The sequence below is a fragment of the Pan paniscus genome, chromosome 5 (genome assembly GCF_029289425.2).
Source record: "Pan paniscus chromosome 5, NHGRI_mPanPan1-v2.0_pri, whole genome shotgun sequence".
NCBI lineage: Eukaryota > Metazoa > Chordata > Mammalia > Primates > Hominidae > Pan > Pan paniscus.
The window spans coordinates 125,490,382-125,510,764 of NC_073254.2; the positions used below are offsets into that span (position 1 = coordinate 125,490,382).

Below are 20,383 nucleotides of genomic sequence, written 5' to 3' on the forward strand. Positions count from 1 at the left end.
AGAAGGAAATCTCATGCAAAAGTGGAGGGGTTGGCACAAAATAAGAACATGGAAAGTTTGCCTGTGGTAGTGGAAAGAAAAGCAGAGTTGATGGCCTCCAGTACAGGTAGATGAATAGATATGAAGGGAGCTTGTGAAAACCATCTTTTAATTGCTTCTATTTTAACAGTGAAAGAAGGAGCAAAATTCATAGGCTAAGAGTGAGGATGGAGAATAGGATATTGGCAGTTTGGAAGAGGTAAGGTAAAAAAACTGAGAAAAAGATGGCATAGGTAAATAACTGTATGAACTCAGGACATGTGGTATTATTATTCTATAGTACTAAGATTTTACTTGAAGTTTTGGTCATGATTTAAAGACCTGTCAACATGTGGTTTTCTCCAGCCTCATTCAGCTTTGGGAATGCACTTATGCCACATTTGCACACTTGCACAGAAGAGTTGTATTCAGTTAGAATTGAGGTGTTTCAGTTATCTATTGCTACATAACAAATCTCCAAATGCAGTCATTTAAAAACGACTACAGTTTATTGTTTCTTCCAAGTCTATGGTTTGACCTGTTGATCTTCTGCTTCACAAGGCGTGAGGCTGGGCTGCAGTGATATGGTGCACTTGACTGGGCTGAAATGTTCACAATAGCTCATTCACATGTCTTTCTGGATGGCTAGAAGTGGATATAATTCCTTTAAAAACTTTGTGAGTTCCTGTGTATCAAATTATAATCCATTCCATTAGACAGAAGCCTCCATAGCCAAACTCACCCTTCATTAGGGACCCTTTTTCTGATGATATAACAGTTTTTGCTAATTTTTTGGTCAGTACATAACTTAGGTACCCCCTGTTTTCCAGCCTCCAAGAGCAATTTCTTCACTGCCCTTACTGTCTTCACTAATAGTCTTCCTGAAGCTTTTCCAGCTTCTATCTGGTCCCAAAGTCAATGTCACTGATTTTAGGTTGTTGTTATCTCAGCACTGAACTTGTAGGAACCAAGTTCTATCACATTTGTCTATTGCTGTGTTACAAGGATCCTCAAAACTTAATAGCTTAAAGCAATAGCAATGTATTATTTCTCACAGTTATGGGGGCTGACCAAGCTGTTCTTTTGACTCATGTCGTATCGGCTAGGGCTGCAACCATCTGGGCTTAACTGAGCTAGTGTCTTGGCAGAGACAGATGTAAAGTTGGGTTCAGCTAGGAACTGGGGATGACGACATCTCTTCTCCATTAAGGTCTCTTCATATAGTGTCTCTACATGGTCCTGCCAGCATGGTAGCTGAATTTCTACATGGTAGCTTACAGTTCACTGAAGTGCAAATACAGAAGCTGCCAGTCCTGGATGGGGCACAGTGTTACTTCCACTGCACTCTATTGGTTAAAGTGAGTCACAGGTCAACCAGATTCAATATGAAAGGGGGTCTACGAAAGGGCATGAATACTGGGAGGTGTGTTTCATTGGGAGCTATCTTTGAAGAACAGATACCACCTCAGATGAGGTGGGTGAAGTAGAAGGGGGCAAAGGAGCTGAGAAAATATCAAGAGAGTGATTTTCATGATGAAGCATGGAATTTAAGCTGAGTAAGGGACACTTTTAAAAAGTTGGGGGAGGGTCATTGTAAAGGTGATAGAATCACTGGGTCCTCATGGAGTTGAAAAGATTTTTATTGAGATAGGAGAGAGAGTGAACTGGAAAGTTAGGAAGAACATGGGAAGTGGGATGCTTAAAACTGGATCATGCCATGAGCAGGCGGCCGGGAGGTGGGGAGGACTGGGAAGATTTTGGTCAAAGGGTACACAATTTCTATTAGACAGGAGGAATAAATTCAAGAGATGTATTGTATAACATGGTGACTATAGTTAAATACAATGTGTTATATATATACTTGAAAAGTGCTGAGAGATTTTAAGTGTTCTCATCACAAATGATAGGGATGTGAGGTAATGCATATGTTAATTAGGTTGATTTAGCCATTCTGTAATGTATAGGTATTTAAAAACATCATGTTGTACACTATAAACCTATACAATTTTTATTTGTAATTAAAAAATTAAAATAATCAAATTGAATAGTTTTTTTTCTTTGGGGAAAAAAAGATTATGGAGGAGTTGTAGGTATTGATGATGCCAAAGTCTAAGGCAGGGGAACATCCCTGGCATCCCTTCAAGAGTGTATAAAAATTACCAGTGCCTGGGCTTCTTTCCAGACCAATGAAATCAGAATCTCTGTGGTGGGTCTGAATTGTTTTTTTTTTTTTCTAGCTTGCCAGGTGATTCTAGCATCCATCTAGGGCTGAGGAACAGTTATCGTAAGTAAGTCATTTATGAAATGCCTACCACAGTGTGTGCCAAGCACTACCGTGAATCCTTATTACATCCCCTCACTTTGTATTCACTAAGTTCTGTGAGATACAACTATTCTTATCTCCATTTCACAGATGAGGAAACTGAGGCTTAGGGAGATTAATCAGGTCCACCTGACATCAAAGACATATTCTTAACCACTACTATTTTCTAATTTCTTTTTTCCAATAAATGTGTGGATTTTGGGGCAAATCAAGGATATTTTTACAAATTCTTAGAAATGCACTTACTGTCTGCTCCTTAAGCAAGCGTTTCTGCATATTGATCATATATTATTATTTCTTTAGACAGATTTTGAATTATGACCAGCTGATGTCACTTCATTAGTTCAAACCTCATGGTATCTGAACCCAATTAGACAGAAGGGATGCCATGGGCATCCTCACAGTCCACGGGCTGTTAGAGGAAATCTGAAAACAATATTTTGTACTTCTCTATCTACCCTTTACTCATTTAGAGTAATCCATGCAAGGCATTTTTAGAAAGTAAAATTTGGAGAGAATTTTAGATCAGAAAAGTGAAAACTGTCAGGTGCTTAGGTAAGAATTAAATTTGACCTGGATAGTCAAATAGCGGACTCTTTGGAGAGTATAGTCACTCAAATCACAAGCCAGAAGTGTCATTTGATATTAAAATTTTCACTTAGAAAGACCAAGTATCTAAACGTTTTGACAGACAAGGAAGGACATTTCATCTTACAAGTGTCCCTCTGGTAATCTATTGCATAACTTTTTTTACTATTAAGACTTGGTTCTAATTCTCCACCCTCTAAGAAACTTTTCTGATATGCCATACTCCACCTTGGCTACCCCCTCATGTTCTGTCCATTCATATTTATGCCAAAAATTGTTCTGATGCCAGTTAATCTATAGTTTGTATGTTTCTCCAATGAAACTACAAACTTCTTGAGGTCAGAGACCCTATATCCTTCTTCTTCTTTTTTTTAACTTTCATGCTGCAATGCCCGATACGCTAGGCATGTGGTTGATACTTGACTAATAAATAAGTGTTGGATGAATGAACTACTACTCAACTGGGGACCTTAGAAATATTCCTGCTGAAGGTAGCACCAGGAAAGAACAGCTGGATTTTCACCCACATAATTTTATTTAGCCGTGGCAATAACTCTGTGACAGTGGTGTTATTAATATTACCACTCAATAGAAGAAGAAACTGAAATTTTGAGAAATTAAATAGTTTACCCAAGTTTAAGTGGCTGGAATTATCATGACTCAAATTCAGAGTTGTTTGTTTTTGCTGTCTCTACCACTTTGAGCTACTGCAGTGTTAGGGGCTTTTCTTTTCTAGCACAGGTGATGGTAAACCAACTCAAAGTAGCTTGGCCTTAAAGAGGATTGTTATTGGAAGAGTCATAGAATAACGGGAAGGTCTGCAGAAGCCAGGGTTGTTCTGAGAACATTGGTGATGGGAACTGAGAAGAGGCTGCCTGGGCTAGACCCGTCTCTGCTTGGCTCCTGTCTCTCCTCCTGAAGAGGGCTTTCCTCTCTGTGTATCGGGGGAGGGTGAGGGGAAAGAGGCATGATGATCACTAGGAGCCCCAGACTCAAATCCTTTTTCTTTCATGACTTAAGAGGTCCCAATGCACGTATTATCTCCTAAAACCTTATTTGTCAAACTGAACTTAATGTGCCTCACAGGAAATCTCTCTGGAGGAAGAAAAGCAAACCATTCAATGGTGTTAGAATACAGTGTCCCAAAGAGGTACAGTGCTGGCCTGGGTGATGAATGGCCAACCGGGTACCCTAAAGAGATGAAGGCTGACGTGTATCACATCCTCCCTGCTTTCATCCCACACTGCTCGCACCTATGGCCAGATCTCTGTGTCCACCCAAATCATCATTTTGCTATTCTTAATACATACGTTTGTAGAAGGTACACACACAATGTTTAAAAAAGGATCTAATTTGGTGTTAACAGACAACCAGGTTCTTAATGACTTAAGGATAACAAGGCATTAAGGATAACAAATGCCTTAAGGATATTTTTCTCGTTACACTGGCCCTTTTCTCTTAAACTGATTAAATCAGTTGCTAGTACTAGGGAAAAAAATGACTGAATTGACATTATCACCGTGCCAGGATTTCCTATGCGTTTTGAGGCAGTATAATGTGCACTGGTTTTCTATTTTTTCTTTTCTCTCTCTCTCTTTTTTTTTTTTTTTTTGCCAACGATCTCCTTGTTTAAACAAAAATTTATCCAGTCTCCCAACATGTGAAACAGATAAAAACTGAGGGAATTTGGAAAGGGGTCCAGTGTCCCTGTCTTCCTTTTCTGCGATGCTTCTTTTAGGTAGACTCAGAGGAGGCTTCTCAGGATAGACTTTGAACACCCTGGTGGAGTGGGAGGACCCTGCATTAGAAGCCAGAAGGCTCGTGTTGAAGATCTGGTTCTGCTAGTAATTACTTGTGCAACCTTTAGCAAGACATTTAACCTCTGTCTTTTTCCAGTGATAAAATTATACTTGCCCTTTCCAACTTGCAGGTTGTTGTGTGGACTAAATGACATAATAGATATAAAAGTGCTTTAAAAATGGCAAAAAATTAGTTTAACCATGGAAAATCCTTCATTGCATTTATATGTCAATACATATTTGTTGATGTTGACTGAACTTTGCTACCTAGGTAACAAAAATAACTAAGGATGTTCCACTTTTAAACATTTTGTGGTTCTAATAGCACTGAGGTAGAACACACATTAAAGTATTGAAATGGAATATATTTTCTGTGTATATAAGTAGGACAATGTCAGTTTTACCAATCATCCAAAGTTAGAAAGGTGATCAATCATTAGTTAGGTGCTTGGTCCTGAGAAAAGTCTACGGAAGAGAAGGAAAAAAGTTTAGAGTATAAAGGTAATTTTTATGAGCAGCAATGATAAATTCCATGAACTCCTGGGATAAGATCATCTGAATTAATTGGCATCACTATCAATCAAAGGCTGTTGATTGCTCTAGTAAAAGGGTGTAAATCCCATGAAATGAAAGTGGGGCTGAAAAATATCAATCTATTTTAGCCTGCTGTTAAGAAAGGAAATGGGTAGCGCTGTTCAAATGCTGTATTTCTACTTGCTAAATTCAACAATTAGAACCACACTTTCATGAATTAACCTGTTAAGTGAATAAATCTTCTCTTCAACAGTTTCATGTCATTGGTTCAAATGGTGTAATGTTTCTCACATAAAGAACTTAAGAAGAATAAATCCATTAGGGAAATCGGTGGAATTTATTGTACTCTAAGGCTGTGCATTTAAACAGACCTCAACTGTACAAGAACACATAATGGCCTTGTGTTTGAGGACTGTCAATTCTAGATTTGCAACAAGCATTACAAGAAACCAACAAACGGTGCGTGTATTTATTCCACCTCTCTTCACACTGGGCACTGTGCTTCTTTGTGTGTGTATCTTACCAAATGCTGAGTAGCTTGTTCCCGGGAGATTAGTGGAGAAGACTGTGTTCCCCAGGTGAACCATTTCTATTTAATTTTTATTTATATTTCCAGTGAAATCTGTACTCTCCTCATTTCTACAACTGTGGAAAAAATAAAATCTGTAAGCTGACCCAAAATTTCTGTTGGCCACATCAGAAACTTCCGAAAACACCATTTACAAGTTATAGCATTTCCCTCAAATGAGCCACTTTTTTTCTCCTTTTACTCTAGGGGTTAAAAAGAAAGCCCCTCTACCTTTTCTATAAATATCAACAGGTCAGGGGAAAGCTGTTTATTTTTCTCCTGAAGCACATTAATGCTACCAACCAACAACAGCAGCCTTTAAAACTCAGAATGCAAGACTAGAAGGAGCCAGCCACAACTCCCCCAGAGTAACGGCAAACACTTTTTCACCTCAGGCTATTCGTGAGAAAGGATTTTCTTTTTTTCTTTTAGGGCCTCTTTTCCTATTCACTGATATTCACCCCTAACCCCGCATCAGGGAGAATGAAAAGGTTCAGGGATACTTTAAAGTTGGGCTATTGGAAAGTTAAAAGCCTTAAATTGTAGAATAAACATTGACTACTTCGAGCTCATGTTTTTCACCTCAAACTAGGTGAAGATGTATTTTCTCACAGATCCCTTGATTAGGAAATTTTTAAAACAATTCAGATATTTAAATAAAATACATAAATTAAAAATTTTTTTCATGAATGTTCTGGAATATTCAGGCTAGAAAACTTTGTGCCCGTTGCCAGAAAGTCCTAACTTTTACACAGTGGTTAATGCTTATCTCCAGGGAACTGACTTCATAAGCTCTTTAGACATCTCGACAATCAGGAGTGCTAAGTTTCTTAAAGGTAAGCCTCACATTGTGGATTACAGTGGTAGACAAGTAAGACAAGCAAAACCAAACTGAACACATGTTGATCATTTCAGCAATGCAAGTTCTATTATGGTTGGAAGGGCAATGCTTTCCGTAGCTGCTTGATCTTTACGAATCCATTTGCTTCTTTACTATCCCAGTAACTATAACTATTCTTGTTGCCTTCCTTTTTTTTCGAACAATCTTGAATTCTTTTCTCTACCTACTGAGTTCCTTGGATTGTGTTTTTCATCAATTCCAGTACTGACAATAGTTCTTTATTAAAATTCTGAAAGGTATTCAGAGAACTCACTGACTATTAAAACCAGGAAGCTGCTAAAATTCAGAGCAATCAGAGAAGAGACATGATCTTTCCAAGGATATAGAACTAATTTTTGCCAGGTTGTTGGAAAAGCCCAGATTTCTGGACTATGACAATCGCCTGCTTTTTCCATCACACCAATCCAATCTATAAGTTAGTTGTGAGCGTACACCTGCAATCTTTTTCTATAAACAAAGGCTTTCCTCCCATACTTAATTCTCCACTCTGCACTACTATTCCACTCAGGGTTAGGGACCATAAATCATTCATCTTTCACACTGAGCATCTCCTATAGTGCCTAACACACAGTGGATGCTCAATAGCATTGTACACCACCTCCATTTACTATTGAATACTTCTCTAATCTGCTCGTGAATAGGTCTTCTGAACTTGATTACAAACTCCCCAAAGGCACAGATTATACCCTGTTATTTCCAAGATATAACAACGGTTCTAGTAGTGTTTAGTACATGTAGGCTATTTTTTTAGAAGTTGAAAGTAGAGAACAATGTCATAGAATGACATCAACCCAATTTTCTGAAGTACTGTGGTAGGCTGAATAATGGTATCCAAAAGATGTCCATGTCCCAATCCCTGGAACCTGTGAATGTTACTTGTATGGCAAAAGGGACTTTGCAGATGTGATTAATTTAAGGATCTTGAGATGGGAAGATTACTCTGGATTATCCAGGTGGGCCCACTGTTATCATAACAGTTCCTATAAGAGGATGCGGGAGGAGTCAAATCAGAGAAGGTGATGTGATCCTGGAAGGAGAGATAAGAGTGATGTGCTTTAAAGATGGAGGAAGGGGCCACAAGCCAAGCAATACAGGTGGTCACTAGAAGCTGAAAAAGGCAAGGAAACAGATTTTCCCCTCAGAGCCTCCAGAAGGTACCAGCTCTGCTGACATCTTGAGTTTAACCTAGTAAAATGATATTGGACCTCTGACTTCTAGAATGCTAAGAGAATAAATTTACATTGTCTTAACCAACTGAGTTCGTGGTACTTTGTTACAGCAGAATTATAGGAGAATGATGGAAGTATCATGAAGGCTTTTTTTTTGTTTTTTTTGACAGAGTCTCACTCTGTTGTCCAGGTTGGAGTGCAGTGGCATGATCTCAGCTCACTGCAACCTCTGTCTCCCTCAAGCAATCCTCATGCCTCAGCCTCCCGAGTAGCTGGGATTACAGGCATGTGCTACCATGTGCAGCTAATTTTTGTATTTTTAGTAGAGACAGGGTTTCACCATGTTGGCCAGGCTGGTTTTGAACTCCTGACCTCAAGTGATCTGCCCGCCTTGGCCTCCCAAGTGCTGAGATTCAGGTGTGAGCCACTGCACCCGGTCCATAAAGGCAATTTTTGCAAACTGAAAAAGTAAGATACACAACCACATATATGACAAAAACATTGAATAACAGAATGGACAGGACTTTGAAAAATGATCTTTCTAGTCACCTGACCTGAGACAAAGGACAGTTTGTAGGAGAAATAGTTTGTCCATTCTCTTTTTAAACACTTCTAGGAACAATGATACCATTTTATTTTGTTTTGTTTCATTCTTTTAGGTTGTCAGAAGATAAAATTCTGCTTGCCTTTCATTCGCTTAAAACATATATAATTTATTTTTTGGTTTTTGCCCAAAGGGGAGAAAAAGCTGAGCTGTGTGGTTGGTAGGCAGGCAATTTCACCTGCAATCTTTCCAATATATATTTGTATCTGGAGATACCAGTAGTGGCAATCAAGCAAAACAATCCAATAAACAGATGGTTTTGGAGACAAAATATCTAGTTTTCTTGAAGCCAATTCACTTCTGCTGTGGTCTTGCCTTGACCTCAGTTCTACTTTTTAAATCCCACGATTGTGTGTGTGTGTGTGTGTGTGTGTGTGTGTGTGTGTTATTCATCTGAACTAAGCTCACCCTTGGCTTATGAAACATGTGAATTGGAAAGCTGTTCTCAAAATGAGCTCTCTCCTGGAGGATTTCCCAAAGCTCAGACTGCTTTAATTACATAACCAAGAAGTTTTCAATGAACTGTTTTGAACCTGGCATTCACAATACACTTGCCTTGTACTGAGCGATAGCTTTATGACAGGAAGCTTTGTTAGCTGGACCACCCGGGGAATGCAGCTTGAATAGAATATGGCCGCCTGTAGACTCAGGAATGTGGGCTTCTCTGGACACGCCACACCTGTGTTCCCTTAGCTGCCCCCAGCTCCTGCTTATTTCCCATGTAATTCAAGGTGTTGAACTTAATCCATAGAGTTATGCATCAATAGCCTAATTTATGGGTCCCTCTCTGGCCCTGGCTATGCTAGAAATCTCTTCCCAGGCAGTCTGAAGGTGCTGGAAGGTGTGCGGATTATGCCTTCAAATGATACCTGAGACATGATGGAACTGTGTTTATGCAACAGCCCCCAAATTGTTTGAGAGTGAAACCTTTAGGATTCCCCAAATCGCCCATTTCAGTTTTGACTGAATTTACCACCTTCACAATCAAAAGCAAAATAAAAGCATTATTTAGGTTAAGAGACCAACCTGATTTTAACACAATTTTTCTATCTGACAGAGATTCCTGTAATTTCTATCTGTTTGGTGTGTGTTTCAAACAAATTGACAGAGTTTGCCTCACCACATTGCATTTCTTCTTCTGGCAAGGCATCATAAAAAAAAAAAAATCATTCCGCCATCATCTGGCTTCCACTGATGCTGCTTTTCCCCCCCATTCTTTTTACTGTGGTAAAATATACATAACAAAAAAATCATTTTAACCATTTTAAGTGCACAGTTCAGTGGCATTTTGTACATTCTCATTGTTGTGCCACCATCACCACCATCCACCTCCAGAAATTTTTCATCTTCCTATACTGAATTCCCCATTCCCCTTCCCTGGTCCCTGAACCCACCGTTCCACTTTCTGTCTCTATGAATTTAACTACTCTAGGTACTTCATATAGTTGGAATTATACAGGATTCATTATTTTGTGACTGGCTTATTTTGATGTTGCTTTTTTTTTTTTTAAAGTTTATTTTATTTTGAATTGGCAAATAATAATTGCATGTATGTAGGGGGTATGTGATATTTCAATACATGTATACATTGTATAATGGTCAGATTAGGCTAATTAACATATCCATCACCTCCCATGCTTATCATTTCTTTGTGGTAGGAGCATTTAAAACGCACTTTTTCTTGTAGCAATTTTGAAAAGTACAATAAATCATTATTAACTATAGTCACTGTGCTGTGCAATAGATGAACAGAACTTATTCCTCCTAATTGAAACTTGGTACCCTTTGACCAACAACTCCCTTTTCCCTGTCTACCACTCCTTTCAGTCAGCCTCTGGTAACCTCCATTCTACTCCCTGCTGTGAGTCCCACTTTTTTAGATTCTACCTACAGGTGAGATCATGTGGTATTTGTCTTTCCATGCTTGGCTCATTTCACTTAGTATAAAGTCCTCTGCATTCACCCATGTTTTTGCAAATGACAGAATTTCCTTCTTTTAATGGCTAAATGGTATTCCATTGTGTATATATACCACATTTAAAAAATCAATTTATCCATCGATGGGCACTTTGATTAGTTTCATTTCTTGGCATAGGAGTGCAGATATCTCTTTGATTTCAAGTCCTTTGGATACATACTTAGAAATGGGATTGCTGAATCATATAGTAATTTTATTTTTAGGTTTTTGAGGAATCTCCTTACCGTAACCCAAAATGGCTGTACTAATTTACACTGCCATCAGCAGTGTACAAGGGTTCCCTTTTCTCCACACTACTTTCGACACTTGTTATCTTTCATCTTTTTAATAATAGCCATCCTAACAGATATGAGGTGATGTCTCATTGTGGTTTCAATTTGCATTCCCCTGATGATTAGTGATGTTGAGCATTTTTTCATATACCTGTTGGCCATTTGTATGTCTTCTTTTTGAGAAATGTCTATTCAGGTCCTTTGTCCCCTTTTAATAGGGTTGTTTTCTTGCTATTGTTTGAGTTTCTTATGTATTTTGGATATCAACCCCTTATTTTGTATATAATTTGAAAATATTTTCCCCCAGTTTGTGGATGGTCTGTTCACTCTATTAATTCTTTCCTTTGTTGTGCAGAATCCTTCCAGTTTGATGCAGTCCTGTTTGTCTATTTTTGCTTTTGTTGCCTGTGCTTTTGGGATCATATCCAAGAAACTACTGCTCAGACCAATGTCATGAAGATTCCCCCCTATGTTTTCTTCTAGTAGTTTTACAGTTTCAGGTCTTACATTTAAATCTTTAATCCATTTTGAGTTGATTCTTGTATAATGGGTGAGATAAAGGTCCAAGTTCATTATTCTGCATGTAGCTAGCCAGTTTGTCTGACCCCATTTATTGAAGAGACTGTCCTTTCCCCATTGTGTGTTCTTGGCGCCTGTGTAGAAAATCAATTAAGCTTGGGTGTGGGGGCTCTGGCTATCCTTTTCCATTGGTCCATGTGTTTGTTTTCATGCCAGTACCATGTTGTTTTGATTACTATAGCTTTGTAATATATTTTGGAATTAAGTAGTATGTTGCCTCCAGCTTTGTTCTTTTTGCTCAAGATTTATTTTGCTATTCTAGCTCTTTTGTGATATTTATTTTATGACTGCTTTTTCTATTTCTGTGAAGTGACATTGGAATTTTGATAAGAATGTCATTGAATCTGTATATTTGGGTAGTATGGACATTTTAACAATATTTCTTCCAATCCATGAACATGGGATATCTTTCCATTTATTTTTGTCATCTTCCATTTTTTCCCTCAATGTTTTATAGTTTTCAGTATATATATCTTTTACCTCCTTGGTTATCCTAAGTATTTTTTTTTTCAACTTTTATTTCATGTTCATGGGGTACATGTATAGGTTTGTAAATTTACCCAGTGACATGGGTAAATTACATGTCACTGAGGTTTGGTGTGTCTTATTTTGGATGTGATTTTAAATGGAATTGTTTTCTTAGCTTCTTTTTCAGATAGTTCGTTATTAGTAAATATAATTACTGATTTTTGTGTGTTGATTTTGTATCCTGCAATTTCATTGAATTTATCAGTTCTAACAGTTTTTTGGTGGCTTCTTTAGGGTTTTCTATATATAAGATCATGTGGTCAGAGACAATTTCACTTCTTCCTTTCCTATTTGAGAGTTTTTCCTTTTTTTTTTTTTTTTTTTTTTTTTTTTTTTAAGGCTAGGTCTCACTCTGTTGCCCAGGCTGGAGTGCAGTAGTGTGATCACAGCTCATTGCAGCCTCAACCTTCTGGGCTCACGTGATCTGAAAGGTGTCACTTTTTATTATTTAAAATTCACTTCTCTTTTAATTTTGTGGTTGGATCCTAAGAGTAGAGCACGTGAGCCAGATTTAAATTGTATTCCTTTGGTCACAGTGATTGGCTCAGGGGTGAACTTATGGTGTAAGAAGAACCAATCAGAGGAAAATTTGGACTGTCTCTGTGAAAGTGGAATCTCAAACTGGAGAACAAAAACATTAGGCTCCTTGTGACATGGTTCGAATCCTGAATCAAGTCTTACCTGGTCTGTTTACTTACATAAGACAATACATTCTCTTTTTTTGATTTAGCTCTTTGGAGTTCAGTTTTTGTTATTTGCAACTGAAAGAATATTAATTATTATAATACTAAAACTTCAGATGTAGTTCAAACTCAATAATTTAATGATGTTTATGAAAATGGTACTTGTATTGGTACTACTAAGTCCTTGAATGTAAATACTTCTAGGACTCTCTCAGAAATCAGGAAGGTAGACTCCTGCTATTGCCAGCATACTGAAAAATATAAAACCCATTTATTTGTTGCTGAAAACGTTTCCTTTGTTTGTGTGTAAATACCTAGTCTTTTCATTCTACTAATTTATTAAGTTGGAGCATATAAACTTACCATTTTATAGGTAAAAAATGGTTGGAATTTTCCGTAATTTTATATTACAGAATTCAACTTTATATTATTTACTTTTTAAAGGAAATTTCATAGTTTTAATTTTCAACTTTCAGGTTTTCCTTCCTGCCATAATATTTATAAATGATTTCTATTTTTTTCTGTATTGCAACAAGACCCTTTCTTGTCTGGGACAGAAAAAAATAAGCAACAAATTAGTTGTCTGACACTCCCCTTCACCAAAAAATGAAAAAAAGATATGTTGAAGTGTTAATCCTTAGTACATCAGAAAGTAGTCTTCTTTAGAAACAGAGTCTTTACAGAGGTAATCAAGTTACAAAGAGATTATTAGGATGAACCTTAATCTAATCTTACTGGTGTCCTTGTGAAAGGGAGAAATGTGGACATGAGAGGGGCACAGAGGAAGACTACCTGAAGACACACAGAGAGAAGGTGACCACGTGGTTGGAGTGGAGCATCTACAAACCAACACGCATACCAAGGACTGCTGGCAGCTATCACCAGAAGCTAGAAGAGACAAGAAAGGATTCTCCCCAAAGCTGTCGGCAAAAACACAGCACTGATGGTACCTTGATTTCAGACTTTTAGCCCCGAAACTGTGAGAGAGTAAATTTCTGTTGTTTTAGGTGACCTGTTTTTTGGAATTTGTTATGTCAACTGTAGGAAATGGATATTGTACAATGATTGGGGCATGACTTTGCAATGGTTTACCTGCTCTCAGATGAAAATTGTTTTTTGTTTTTTGTTTTTGTTTTTTAGATGGAGACTTGCTCTGTTGCCCAGGCCAGAGTGTAGTGGTGCCATCTTGGCTCACTGCAACCTCTACCTCCCGGGTTCAAGCGATTCTCCTGCCTCAGCCTCCCGAGTAGCTGGGACCACAGCACACCACCAGGCCTGGTGAATTTTTGTATTTTTAGTAGAGAAAGGGTTTCACCATGTTGGCCAGGCTGGTCTCAAACTCCTGACCTCAAGTGATCTGCTCGCCTCAGCTTCCCAAAGTGCTGGGATTACAGGTGTGGGCCACCACACCCTGTCTCAGATGAAAGGTTAATATAATTAAGGAACATCTTTTTTGTTTGTTTTTTTTTTTCAGAAATTGGAATGGGGGAGTAGCTGAATAGAAAAGTCCATCTTGTTCAATTCCCACAAGAAAATTTCTTTGCAATATTATTGGCAGGAATATGCAGTAAAGTTCTAATAACTATTTACTCCTTTCTTTGAAACTCTATTCAGTTATAATGTGTCCTGTAAAAAGTATGACATTGATTTCATAGTACCAATTTTAGCCTAATACATATTTAAATGATTCCCAATGTATAAAGATATTTTAGTAATAAGAAATTATTTAAGGATCCCAAACATCACAATAAACATAAAGCCTAGTTTTAGGTTGCAAAAAAGTATCAAACTTTATAAATTTTAGTGCAAATTAAGAGAAATTACATTCTAACTACACTAATAACTGAAAACTTCATATTAGACAAATAATGTCTTCAACTACTCAAATTATAGGAGCCCACTTCAAGAACCTCAGTAAGAAGAAATTTTGAATGGTTTCAAAATAATAAATGCCATGACATTTTAAATGGAAATTTGGCATATTTTTGAGATAAATATGATTGGATACATGTGTGTGCCATTCTTTTATCTCTTCTTACTTTTACTGTAACTCTATTTTAATGACGACAATAATATGGCTACAGACATGAAATGGTTTATCTTTCTTCTTTTCTTTCACTCTTTCCTTTAAAGCATTTATATTATTTTTTATTGATGCCAATGTTAACATTTTGGCATCCTTCCCAAGTATATTGCAAGAAATACATCAATAAAAACTTAAATTTAAAAAATATGTAGTCTGGGGCCAGATAATAATGGCATATTTCTTTAAAATTAGGTATAAAGGAGTACAGACGAGGTCAAAATTCTAAAATTGGAATCTTGCCATTAACAAACAGAACTGACATTCTGATACTTCTATCTGCTGTGGACGTGACACAGAGACTTACCAAAGCCAAGATACATTTATTCAAGGAGGAGCAACTTGCCTTTATACTTATACCTTTGTTAATAACTTGTTTAAAGAAATCCTTTGTTTTCTTTGCATATTTGAATTGATTTGCTAAAAGTTATCTACTGTTAAATAAGCAAAACTCAAAATTTTCAAGCATATGGGACTTGTTCAGAATCAGTTTTTAGTTTCTTTTTCAGGATTTTGTACAAGTTGCAAGAGAAGAGACACAAAATTATCTTATTAATTCTATTGCAATATGGAGATACATTTTAAACAAATGGAAATAATCAATATTAGTATTATCTATATTTTTTTTTGTGTGTGTGTTGATCTGACTATATTTTTCTTCGAAGGGAAATCGCAAAGGCCAAGTGTGTTTATCAGGTAACTCACCTTAAGAAAACTTGTACTATGTGAAAAATCAATTTCTTTAAAAACTGTCACCAACTCAACCCTGGTTTGTAAGTAGAAAAAACTATCAATTATTCTTTAAAAATAGTAATACTCCCAAGGTATATACTTCTGCCACAAAAAAATTAAGAATAGTTTACTTAGCACGTTTTGTCATTGTGGAAATCATTGAGAAAAATCACAGTGGAAAGTTATTTGAAAAGGTTTAACTGTCATTAGAAAGAAATTAAGAATAAAGAAGGCAGGCCTGGCATGGTGGCTCATGCCTGTAATCCCAGCACTTTGGGAGGCTGAGGTGGGTGGATCTCCTGAGGTGGGGAGTTCAAGACCAGCCTGACTAACATGGAGAAACCCCATCTCTACTAAAAATACAAAATTAGCCGGGGTGGTGGCACATGCCTGTAATCCCAGCTACTCGGGAGGCTGAGGCAGGAGAATTGCTTGAACCCAGGAGGTGGAAGTTGCGGTGAGCTGAGATGGTGCCATTGCACTCCAGCCTGGGCAAAAAGAGTGAAACTCCATCTAAAAAAAATTTTTTTTAAAATATAAAAAAAAGCAGTAAAAACAAAATGTTTGCATGTGTCATTATCTTTGTATTGGTCATCTATTTTGTAAACTTTCATCATTACTTTAAGCATTTCAGGCCACTTCTTCAGTCATTATTGTTGATTATCATTTAGTCCTCCAATTCCATCAGAGTGTGCTAAGGTAGTAAAATGAAATTAAGCACAATGCATGGCAGAAGGTATAGCAATTTGAAATGTCTTCCAAAATCAATTAGATATTACTTTGGGTTAGCAGTGGAGGTGGGAATATAGTTACAGGTAATTGAGAATTGGCTGTGAATATGGGCTCATATATTGTGTTTTTGAACATGTTGATATAATTCTGTGAAATGAGAGAAATGGCCTCAAATCACCTGGCTGCTTCTGCTTTATTTTATGGTTAGATATTCAACTGCCATCACAGACTACAGTAGAGGAAAGCTGCTATTATTTATCAAAGACTAGACCTGCTAGCTGAAGTGCAGTTCACCATTCACTTGGGTGGTGGTATGGCTCACCTCCAAAACACTGCTCATGAGTTGACCTTATTATTTTTATCTGCATGTCTTGACCTATAGCGGGCTTAAACTGTCATTATCAACCTAATGGAAATACAGATTTTTGATTTTTTTCCCTTTCTCTGCCTTCTCTTTTTTCTTTTGTTTGTTTTTTTTTTTGGTATGCATATGTATCATAATTCTCTTTGGGTTAATCAGGTCCCATAGTGGACCTCGACAATACCTGAGGGGATCCTAAGTCATCAGAATATAGGGGGTGTGAGTGGTCTCCTTTTATTTCTGGAATGCTTGCTTTCTTCGGAAATCATGAAGACATCTTTATTTGAAGCCTTGTTCATCCTTTAAATCGACTCGCAGATTTGCTATTATCTAGAGCGTCTTGAAAGGTGTTGTGCGTATCTGACAAATGGCCTCATTATTCATTAACTTTCACTTTGATATACATATTTTTTAAGTTTTTTTCTCTTTTCTTGCTTTTAAAAATTGGATGTGTCAAACATGCCCCGACTGCTTTAGCACTGTCTATCTGTCTGGTGAAGGAGTGCTGGAAAATTCACATTTAAACAGCATCTCCACAAGTTCTTAATGATGTGCTGAAAGGCAGCTGGCCCAAGTCCAAGTCTGGGGTTTCACTGCTCAGGAAGGTCAGTTTAGTCCTAAGGGGAGGGAAAGAAAAAAAAAAAACCCAAAAGACCCAAAACCAACTATAATCTGTATATCCCGTAAAAGAAAAATTACAAATTCTGATGTAATACTTAAAATTATTATTTCTTAATTCCAAAGTAACTGCTTTTATGACCAGCAAACTCCCAATGGTTAAAATTATTAGTTCAAGACATTTTGCTTTAGTTTAGACAAAAACCTCTAAGTGGCCTACTTTCATTTTCGGTTGGTTGAACAGTTTGTGGTTATATTTGAAATACTTTTTAAAAATGGTCTTGGGTAGGGAGTCAAATTAAAAAACCAAAAAATGCCAAACCTCAGTTTTTGAAAACTGTTTTCCTGAAGACCTGTCTAATCATTCCAATAAGGACACAAAGACATCGACCAATCACATAAATTCCTTATAGTCTCAAAAGCAACAGAAGGCCCCCCCCCACTCCCCTCCTCCAATGCAGGCAAGTTTTACATTATTTCTTAGATTAGCTACACATCTTGTTTTTCATGAATTTTAAAAACACATTTATGCCTCTCTGAGGCAGGAAGAATGGGAGTTAACAGCTCAGAAGGAAAATCATAGTGACATTGGACCACATGCCATCTGACGAGGGGATTACTTATAGATGATGTGTGTTCTCTAGTTATCCCTCAAACTCCCCTTGGACGATTAACTGTCTGGTTGGGAGGTGAAGGCTAAGATAGACAGATTAATAAACAGCTTTTCTTCACAACCAAGTCATTTGTTGAATAAAATCTATGGGAAAGCTGATGCCATAAAAGAAGTTAGATAGCATCACCATGGCATTATCGCCCTGGTTATCCCTGAACTCTGGAGACTTAATAATCTTCAAATAAGTAGTTTTTAAACAAATCCCCTTTCAAAAGAAATGAAAAACTGGAGAGTTTATTTAATAACCACCACAAACATGAAGTGGTATAAAAACCTCTGCTTTCATGATTTAATTTTGATAACAACCAAATGTGCTGAGTAAGTCTTCAAGTCCCAAAGTTCAGCATTTTTTTTTCTATTTTCCACTGCTTAATCTATTAAGAAAAACTAACAAAAATGATTGCTGCTGCTTTTGGATCTTTGAGCGTAATTCATCTTGTTTGTTTAATGCACAGTGAAGAAAGCTGGTTAATGGAGGTTAATCAGCTTGGAACCTGCTCAAGGACAGCACGTTGAGGTTTGAGAAGGGTGCCCTATGCCATCACAGCAGTGCAAAATGCAACAAAAAACGTCTTGCAGCTCTCTGTTCAAAGAGTCATTGCATGATAAAAGAGAAGGCTACAGTCTGACTCATGATGTACTGAAATAATCTGATATCTCTGTTTGGCTTCTCTAAGAGCAGAATTTCATGGAGTCTGGGATCATTCTGAGGGGCATCCATTAAAATGTGAGTGTGAGTTTTGCTTTTTTTTTTTTGTCTATGTGCAGATTTCTATACAGTTATATTCCTTATTCTTCTTTTGGGTTATAGGCCCCTTTTAGAATCTGATAAAAGCTATAAAATCCAGAAGAATGCACACACACAGAAGTTACACATCTTGTTAGGGAGCTCCACCAAGTCCCTGAAGCCTGTCTGTGAACCCCCTGTTGCACGTACAGACAAGACCTTGTCTGATTGATGAATTCATCTTGCATTTTTATAACCTTTCCAGGCTGCCTGCATTTTATTGGTGCTTTTTGGCAAGGGAGCCAAGACTCCTAAAAAAATCTACAAGCATGAGATTCCTTGAAATGGAGAGGTAACAAACAAAGAAAGGAACAAAATTAAAAGCCCGAGAACCCCTAAGATTTCATTCCTTCAGGAAAATCTGTATCATAAATCACTTCTCCAGGTGTCTATATTTGACTCTTAGTTGTTTGTGAGGGAGTCCTTCCCTTCACTTTGCTGCCTCCACCTGCTTTCTCCCTTCCTTCTCACCGACCCCAACACAGGCACAGTGTTACCTGTTCTGTTCTGTTCTGCACCAGTGGGACAATGTTGCCAACTGCCTCCTCATCTAATTTGTGAAACCAGGTCTCTTTCCTCCAACATATACAATCTTGTGTCACAGGATATCTTCCTCTTTCTTTGGAAAAGATATCTTCAAGAAGATAAGTTCTGAACTCAATAAATATTTTCCTTTCTCAAACTAGTGATAGATATAGCCCATTGACTCATTTCAAATGCCAGAGATTGCACTTGTTTTCATCAGTACGAGTTTGCCCTTTACGCCTGTGAGGAGCTAAGTATAAGCCAGTTTCACACACCCCTCCCCTTTTAATTCAGCGCCTTGTCCATATCTCCACACCCCAAAATGAGCAGTGTCTGTACGATCTTACTGGCTCTTAACCTGAGGAGAGAGACCTGTGGTCATCTCCTATTTAAATGTTTTCTCTTTAAGTGCAGTTTTCCAATATTCCACTAGTTGGGGCTCTATACAAAGGAAAGAAAAAGAAGGGGTTCCTGCAGAATTATTTACTAAGAAAACACAATATATGATACCGCTAAACTATTTTCTGAGGCCCTGGAAATAAGCGCGTTAATTTAATTTTTGTTCCTATATACCAACCATGAAGTTGTATTATATCGCTATATCAGACGTGCTTGCTTTGCTTACATTGGTTAGAGAAGTAAAACCAAGATTATCGCTTTTGATATGATTTGCAGGTAACCAGTGCGTAGTTATTACAAAATATGAAATTATAAAGTGCGCAATGGAACATTTGCTACGCAAGTGGTAAGACCATCTTCTTTGTAAGATTTTTCTGGGACAGTCATCTTTTAAACCCTTGTTGTTTGATTGAAAGTCTTTCCAGTCTTGAGAATTTGATTTCTGTGTCAGCCTAGGACCAGAGTTTGGACAAGATGATCTAATATCGGTTCCCTCATGAACCGCTGGGAAACTGACTTGGTCCATGCTAACATTTGCTTCTCTCTCTCAGCTTTTACTTACTTTGTGTCAGGTTGAAAGATTACCTCGGACAGTCACAAATAATCCAAGTCTCCCAGTGCTTTGCTTACCCTTGCTTGTTGTAGGTTTGTTTATCCTGTCTTTCTCCACCTCCCCGGAGATCCTTTGGCAAATCTGATAAACAATTCCTTTTTCTTGCTCAAGGCAGAAAGTCCAATTGAATACAATGGGAGGCCAGACTTGGCTGAAATGCAGGCTGCAGGTGTTCTCAGCATTGTGGTCATCTAAACCAGATGCTGGGGGAGTTGAAGCACCTGCTTCCCTTCTCTGTGTACACTCCGGAGACTACCACTCCTGGGTAGGCTGGGCCAGAGAACCAGGCTGAAGTGAGCGACGTACATACTGCAGC

The 20,383-nt window shown here is 37.6% G+C and overlaps 1 long non-coding RNA gene across 1 annotated transcript in view; it reads left to right on the forward strand.

Moving 5' to 3' along the window:
* LOC134730616 (uncharacterized) overlaps positions 1-16,534 on the forward strand; it is a 28,034-nt gene extending 11,500 nt beyond the window's left edge. Inside the window, exon 2 of the long non-coding RNA XR_010112499.1 lies at positions 13,297-16,534. This is a non-coding gene — a long non-coding RNA (uncharacterized LOC134730616). The remainder of the gene's footprint in view (positions 1-13,296) is intronic.
* Positions 16,535-20,383: the final 3,849 nt, after the last annotated feature.